Here is an 8,446-nt window from a genome sequence, read left to right on the forward strand (position 1 = left end):
ACAACCTTTCATTGGAAACTTGAATCTAACAGCCCAATTCTGAAGAAGCCGTTGCGTGGCCCACAAACAGATTAAGGAAGCCAAACCAAACCTCCTTTTCCTCTTCCCCACAAAGACCTATTCAGTGAATTCTCTAATCTTACACTGAAAAGACAGTATGGTTTCTCCAAATTTATGGGCTAATGTTCCTGTCAGCTTGAGTGGAGGCTCCTGGTAGAGGCCACAATGCAATGTTCAGAGTAAGTAAATGTAGTAAGTGCATTTGATCCAACAGAAGGACTATTGTGAGGGTGGGTGGTGATTTGATAGATTCATTTTGTTAAAAAAAAAAATTGAGCTCTCTCATACAAAAATATTATAATGTAAATCCTTACTTGATAACAATATTCGGACAGAGGGGAAATTTAGAAAGTAATGATAGCAAAGGAGTCCTAAATTCGAAATTGGTTTTCACTCATGGACGTGACTGGGAAGCCAGCCACAGTGTCAGGCCCTGTAAGAATGAGCAGGTCCCAGGGAAAAGGATGGTATCTCTCTCCTTGTAGCCAGGAAGGGATAAAGGTGACAGAACTTTCCTAGATGCATGATATATGTAACTTATTTATTTTTCACAAAACCCTGTGAGGTACTCTCAGTTTACATATGAGGAAACTGAGGCACACAGCGGTCAAGTAACTTGGCTAAGGTTCTGGATTTTAAGCTCAGGCACCCTGGGTCCAAAGTCCATGATGATAGTCATTGTATTGGGATTAGACATGTGAGGGAAGAATAAAGATAGGGAATATATAAAATGGTGTCGGTTTAACCCAGCTGCTACAACTGTTAACATTATGAAGGTTGAGGCATGAGGAAATGTTCCTGTTCTTATTGTACTTTGATCTCAAATTTTGTGCCTTCCAGTCCCACATCAATGCCTGGATACATATTGAGTTGTTGTGTGTCAATAATTGGGCACACGTCAGACCTCCAGATAACCCTCTGATTACCCCCCAAGAGACTCGCATATCAGGACCACCTGACATCAGGCCGCTAGTCATGACCAGACCTCTGGTACCCATGTTCCAGACCAACTGGCATCATCATGCAGACTGTCTGACATCTGATTGATAACTGTCCTGGACCAACACTAAGGCTAAGAATACAGAACTGATAATTGTCAAGAATGTACCTTTTATTAGAAGAACTCTTTTTTTTTTTTTTTTTTTTTTTGACAGAGACACAAAGAGAGAGTCAGAGAGAGAGACAGATAGGGACAGACAGACAGGAAGGGAGAGAGACGAGAAACATCAATTCTTCATTGTGGCACCTTAGTTGTTCATTGATTGCTTTCTCATATGTGCCTTGACTGGGGGGCTACAGCAGAGCAAGTGACCCCTTGCTCAAGCCAGTGACCTTTGGGCTCAAGCCAGAGACCATGGGGTCATGTCTATGATCCCACGCTCAAGCCAGTGACCTTGAGGTTTCTAACCTGGGTCCTCCGCATCCCAGTCTGATGCTGTATCCACTGCGCCACTGCCTGGTCAGACTTACAAGAACTCTTAACTTTTCTTTCTTCTTTGGAACAGTTTTGGGGTTTTCCTTACCTGTGTTCCCAATTTGCAAACTCGAAGACTCTTAAATAAATCTTTATCATGTATTTCTAGCCAACTCTTTTTCCCCCATCGGGTGCTTTCATAGGTATAAAATGTGAGCAATATAAAGGATTCAGGAGCCAAAAGATGGATGAGGAGATGGATGAGTTATTAGAAAATTACGGTCAAAAGATAATTTTCAAAATAAGCTACAATTGTGATTTGTATCCAAATAAAAAATAAACACATGTCAAGGATTTTACCTAACTCATTAATTAATGAGGAAATCAGGAAAGTGTTATAACCTTTCTTTCAAAGGAGAACTTAAAGTAGCACATATACATGGACTGATAAGGAATCTGGGAAAAAATTATAAATAGATATAAACTAGCAGAGCAGGGCAAACCCAGAGAGTAGTATCAATTGCATTTCACTGGACACAGCTTGCATTTCTATGACAAGAATTGTCTGCATTACTATCAGTTCTCTGAGCACGCATGCATGGCGTCTGGTGATTCCTGGGCGCTCCACAGAGGATATCCAGTAACCGTTTTCCCATTTCAAAATCTCTCACAATACTTCTCCCCCCCCCTTTTTTGGGGGGGGGTCTTTGTAGGTATATAGCTGAGTAAGTCTTGAATTTTTTTTTTTTTTTTGCCTCTGTGGACAGAAATCTGAGGGAAAAAGAAGTGGGATCCTTCCTTATCCCTCCTGTCATCTTACAGAGAAGGTCATTTACAATGTATGGTTCTTTTTGATAAACATTAAAAAAACAACAACCTCATGTTCTCCTTCAGTATCATTTAAGGTTCCAAATCAAAATTTCACCAACAACAAATGGGATAATGCCCCTACATAATTCTGATATATCCCCTTTAAGTCATACTGTCCTCCCCTACATCCAAAAGCATGCTGTGGGAAGATGAAGTTGGGAGGAAATATTGAGGACATGGCATCTATTTTTGAACACCTTCAAGGGCTGCTTGTAGAAAAGAGAACAGATTTCTTTTGGACTTCTGAAGAGTGACAATGAGCAAGAGATGGAAATTACAGAGATGCAGATTGAGCTCAAAAAGGAAATGCTGTTTTGCTGTTAGGCTTCCTTAGTTCATGGGAACAGACACACACACACACACACACACACACACACACACATGCACACCCTTGCCTATGCACGTGTGCACGCAACACCAACAACAAACCTAAGTGTTGATTTTGTTCTTCACCATTTCCTTTGTGGAGAGGTTTATAATTATGGTTTGTAATTACACAAGCATCTGAATACCTGTTAGGACCAGACCAAAACTCAAACATCAGCTGTCTCCCCAAAACTGTGCTTGTTGATTATATGGTATTATTATAAAGAATTGATGTTTCCATCATTCTCTTCTTCTACAAAATGAGTCCGGGTCTGCATTGGATGAAGTAGTGAGAGGCATCAGGAATAAGCTTCTAAAGTTATCTGGCTTGGGTTTTTGGGTTTTGTTTTGTTTTGGTCTATTTTCTAAGTGTGTAAGCCTTTCTGTCCCTCACTTCTGGACATATAATCAAACTTAAACACCAAGAGACAGGCCCTGGCCGGTTGGCTCAGCGGTGGAGCATCGGCCTGGCGTGCGGGGGGACCCGGGTTCGATTCCCGGCCAGGGCACATGGGAGAAGCGCTCATTTGCTTCTCCACCCCCTCTCCCCCTCTCCTTCCTCTCTCTCTCTCTTCCCCTCCCGCAGCCAAGGCTCCATTGGAGCGGGGATGGCCCGGGCGCTGGGGATGGCTCCTTGGCCGCTGCCCCAGGCACTTGGCCGCTGCCCCAGGCGCTAGAGTGGCTCTGGTCGCGCAGAGCGACGCCCCGGAGGGGCAGAGCATCGCCCCCTGGTGGGCAGAGCGTCGCCCCCTGGTGGGCGTGCCGGGTGGATCCTGGTCGGGCGCATGCGGGAGTCTGTCTGACTGTCTCTCCCCGTTTCCAGCTTCAGAAAAATAAAATAAAAAATTAAAAAAAAAAAAAAACAAACACCAAGAGACAAAGTTCCTAAAGGCTGTAATCTTCCAAATCCAGAAAACTTTTTCTTTTCTCCTAAGTCTAGATTCTTATAAAAGTCCAATGGGGGCCCAGGAGTTGAGATCACTTACAGGGAAGGTCTGGCTTGTCATTCCAGTGTGGGCAATGGAGGGGTTTGCAGTGAGGGGTGAAAAAGAAAAACAGAAGGAAATCTGAGTATCCTCTTCTCCCTCTGTCCCTTGCATCAAGTACAAGAGACAAGTAGAGGGTGAACATAAGTTATTTTCATGGACGTGTTCAGATGTGGGATTCAAGTAATTTAACAACCGGTTCTCTGCCCTAATGACCATTTTAAGTATATAAAACAATATACTGAAAGGTAGTTTATTATTTCATGCATTTAACACTTAAATAAGAACAATAAAAGAGGTACACAAAACTAGATTATAAGAAAGAGTTTTAAAATATTAATGAAAAATATTAAATAATACCTGACAAAAAACAATAAAACTTTTATTTAAGATACTTCCACATTGCTTGTTTTTTTTCTTTTTTCTTTTTCTTTGTATTTTTCTGAAGCTGGAAACGAGGAGAGTCAGTCAGACAGACTCCCGCATGCGCCTGACCGGGATCCACCTGGCATGCCCACCAGGGGGTGATGCTCTGCCCCTCCGGGGCATCTCTCTGTCGCGACCAGAGCCACTCTAGCGCCTGGGGCAGAGGCCAAGGAGCCATCCCCAGTGCCCTGGCCATCCTTGCTCCAATGGAGCCTCGCTGTGGGAGGGGAAGAGAGAGACAGAGAGGAAGGAGAGGGGGAGGGGTGCAGAAGCAGATGGGCGCCTCTCCTGTGTGCCCTGGTCGGGAATCGAACCCGGGACTTCTGCACGCCAGGCCGACGCTCTACCACTGAGCCAACCGGCCAGGGCCTATATTGCTTCTTAATTGGCATCTTCACTTGCAGTTTCTTTTCACCTGTGGATGGAATGAACATTACTACAGGCACTTAGGATACGCTGCTATGCTAATGAACATTAAAAAGGAGTAAGGAATGTAAATTTATGATTTCTATATTGGGCGGCTGCCCAGGTGCCCACTTTAGAGAGAACCCTGATTACAAGGGCATTTTAACAACCGTTTGCCAAACTCAACAAAAAATATAGGTATTGTTTCTGCTGAACCAGCGCGAACTGGCTAAATCCCAGCCCTGGATGTACTTCTTTCTGGGAATCTGCAGGTTCGTGGTGTTGAATTCATGGAGAAAGGCCTCGAGGCCAGAGAAGGAGCAGATAGGGGAGGGGTGTGGGAGGACAGCTCCATGGGAAATAAGAGCTGGGAGGACCGTGACAGGGGCCGGAGCAGGGAGGGGGTCTGGGGCTGAGCCTCAGGGCGGAGCTGTTGAGTCTTCTCTAGTCATCCTGCAATGCTCAAGAAAAATGTTCTTACCCAAAGCACCATCTTTTAGGATGACACTTGGTTTGTCAAATGCTTTGTCTCCAAGCAGGGGGAGAAGTGAAAAGAATTTAAGAAGGAATCTTGTTGAAAGGGTAAAACCGGTTTTTCAAATCTGTCTCTTGCCTAGGAACAGATGTTAAATCTCCATTAATTGAAGGCCTTCCCCCCACGCCTAGGTTATGTCTAAATGTGCGGGCTTCCCAAGTGCTGAAATATTCATAGAGAGTCGAGGAAGGGAAAGCGGTAGTCTTTCATCTCCATCTGTCTATTGCTGGCATCCACCAAGATGCTCTCCTTCCCATCTGGCCTCCTAGTAAGAGTCTACTCAGATGGCCCCCTGTCTGTCCTCCTGGGCGCCTCACTCAGCTGGCTCTCTACTGCTCAAAAGTGAGGCTCAGTGCCAGGGAGCTCTGTTAGGCTTGTCCTATGCTTGTCCCCTCTCCCCAGCTCTGGAAGCCAGGTGCATGCTCTCTGTTTTCTGATCCCCCAAGCCCACCTTGGGTTTCTGCTGTTTCTCTCTTCAGGCCTGGGATAGGGAGAGCAAGCGGGGAAGCAGAGCTCTTCCTCAGGGACACAGATATCTTAAGTCTCATGCTTTCCCTGCACCCTTCCTGTGTCCTAGCTCACACAACCTTTATCTAGTCTGGGGGCAGGGGGAGACTGTGACTGATCGGGTATCTTTCAAAAACTGCACGGTGTAGAATGTATGCCTTATATCCTTAAAGGCTTTGGTCCATCCACATTCTTGGGATGTAAAGGCTGAGCTTCTGATGACTCTGTTTTCCTGCTTCAGTCTCACAATTCTTCCTTAAAGCAGTGTTATATAGAACAATTTATCTGGGGCATGAGTGGGAGGAAGGTTCTGGAGGTAACAGGAAGTCTGTAGCAAAATATCATCAATTACAATGTCCTGCGAAGATGTTATAGAGTGTAGGTTTATTTTAGAAGCAGTGGGGGAAACAGTGACATGTTTGAAGATGAAGCAGAGGGGGAAGAGTCTAAAGGCAGGAGTCACCAATCAGGAGCCATAAAACAAGCCTAAGCAAGAGATGATTCTGGCCTAATTTAAACAGTGGGATGATAGAGAAACAAGGAGTTTTGAGATGTATAGGATCTACTGTCTACAAGACTTAGTCACTTGTTCTACATAGAAGGTAAGGGAGTGCATGGGATTAGGATTCTAGATTGATGGTTTAGGAGATTAGATAGATAGGATGTCACCAAACAAAAAAGGAATGTAAGAGGTAGAAGAGGTTTGGGTGGTACAATCTGTAAAAAAGAGGCTGATTGATACAGTGGAAAGAGCATAAGCTCTATTCCTGTGTGACAAATCGCCACAAACTGAGTGGCTTAAAACAACACAATGTTTATTATCTCAAAGTTTCTGTGCATTAGTAATTTGCACAAGGCTCAGCTGAATTCTCTACTTTAGGGTATCTCATAAGGCTACAGTTAAGGTGTTGACAGGGCTGGGGTCTCATCTGAAGGCCCAACTGGGAAAGAATCAGCTTCCAGTATCATTCACATGGCTGTTGGCAAGATTCACTTCCTTTAGGGGGTTGGACAGAGGTTTCCCTCAGTTGCTTGCCATGTAGGCTTATCTAACATAGCAACTTGCTTCATCAAAGATAGCAATGGAAAGAGTCAATGGAGAGAGGCTGCTAGTAGGGTGGAGGTTACTGTCCCTTGTAACCTAATCCTGGAAACACCATTCTATCACCTTTGTCTAATGTTACTGCAAGCAAGTCACTAGGTCCAGTCCACTCTCAAGGGGAGGGATTACCCAAGGACATGAATGCCAGGCTGTGGGGGTTATTGAGGGTTATCACAGGGCCTGCCTGCCATATTTGACAGACCTAGAACTGAATGTTCCTTCTGCCACCCACTTGGCAGTAATTTTCAATAAGTTCCTCAACTATTCTAAACTCATTTCTTCATCTATAAAATAGAGATATTATATCTATCTCATTGGACGGTTGGTAGGTTGTATGAGACAGTGTATGTAACAAACCTAGCCCACTGCCTTTCCCCTCTGCCATGTTGATTAATAACTTTCCAGATGACTCCTTCTCTGTCAGCCTGAGGCTCAGAGTGACTCTGGCAGTGAGTTGCACCTGCTGCCACCCCAACTGATGGCATGAGTGAGAAATGAAGCTTTGTGATCATAAGCCACTAGGATTTGGGGATGGATGTCACTGCAGTAAAATGCAGCTTATTCTGGCCAATAATCCTCCAAACTGGGTTCGCATTCTATCAGTTTCTCACCAATTCCTTTACCCTGAGTGGTGCTCTGCATTTCAAAACCCCCACCAGCTGTTTTCCACACTGGCACCATTTCTCAATGCTGACATTTGGTGCCACAGAAACAAATTCATATCTTTTTCTGCATTATTGTTTGCCTAAAAGCCCAATCTGGGTTGTGGTTAGAGAGGACGTCTCAGACAAGGGCTGTCACTTCCCAGCCTTTGAGGGATCCTGCTCCAGCAGGCTGAGTGATTTGTTAGAGACGAAAGGGATGGGGAGGGGATGAAATGTCACCAGCAAGCAGAAAACACGCTCACATGCTTTCTCCTTGTGTGTCTGGCAAGACTTTTAATTGTTTCTAAAGAAATCAGCCGACGATGTTAAACATATGGAACTGTTAAAACGTGGGATAACAGAATAATACAGTTGGATCATGTTTCTTCAGTTGTCTGTTAAATGCCATGTAATTTGTAAAACAAAAATGGTGTTTAAAGCAACAATCACAGCAAGGTTCTTCATTTGAAATTCCTCTCAAATTTTTTCCCAAACAATTCCAAATGAATGATACCCTTTAAAATATTTCACCTCAATGGCATTCCTTAAAGGGCTGTTGCAATTATTTTTTTATAAACCTGATCCTCTGTCTAATCCTATTGATTATGGGTCCTTCTTCCTCTCCCAGTCTCTATAGTATATAGACTAATTGTGAACTGCTCGTCCTCCCCTACCCCCCCAACCGTCCTCCCTTCTGCACTAGAGCTTGGTTTTATTGTTAGCTTCTTTTTGATCTTCTATACACCTTTCCTGTTTGGGTTCTATGTAAATGAAGTAAATTTATGTCATACCAGGATTCAAGGTGTGTGTGACAGCCTTAGAGCTTTTAAATAGTTAAGTATTTCAAATACAGAACAAATAGTCACTTAGTAAACACATGTGTACTCCATAACTGGCTTAATATTTATTGTCTTAAATCTGATGAAATATGATGGTGAGACTGCAATAAATATTTGTTGAGTAAATAAATGTATTTACTACCTGGTTGCATCTTTAGGATGGTACCTGTCCACTTTTGTCTTTTACAACCAATAATTTGTTTGGCCAGTAAGATAGCATTCATACAAATCTTTCAAAAAGCTCACTGCACGTTCAGACCACCTAACAGAGGGCAAGTGCGTCCCCAGGAAC

This window comes from Saccopteryx bilineata, chromosome 2 (genome assembly GCF_036850765.1).
Source record: "Saccopteryx bilineata isolate mSacBil1 chromosome 2, mSacBil1_pri_phased_curated, whole genome shotgun sequence".
Classification (NCBI taxonomy): Eukaryota; Metazoa; Chordata; class Mammalia; order Chiroptera; family Emballonuridae; genus Saccopteryx; species Saccopteryx bilineata.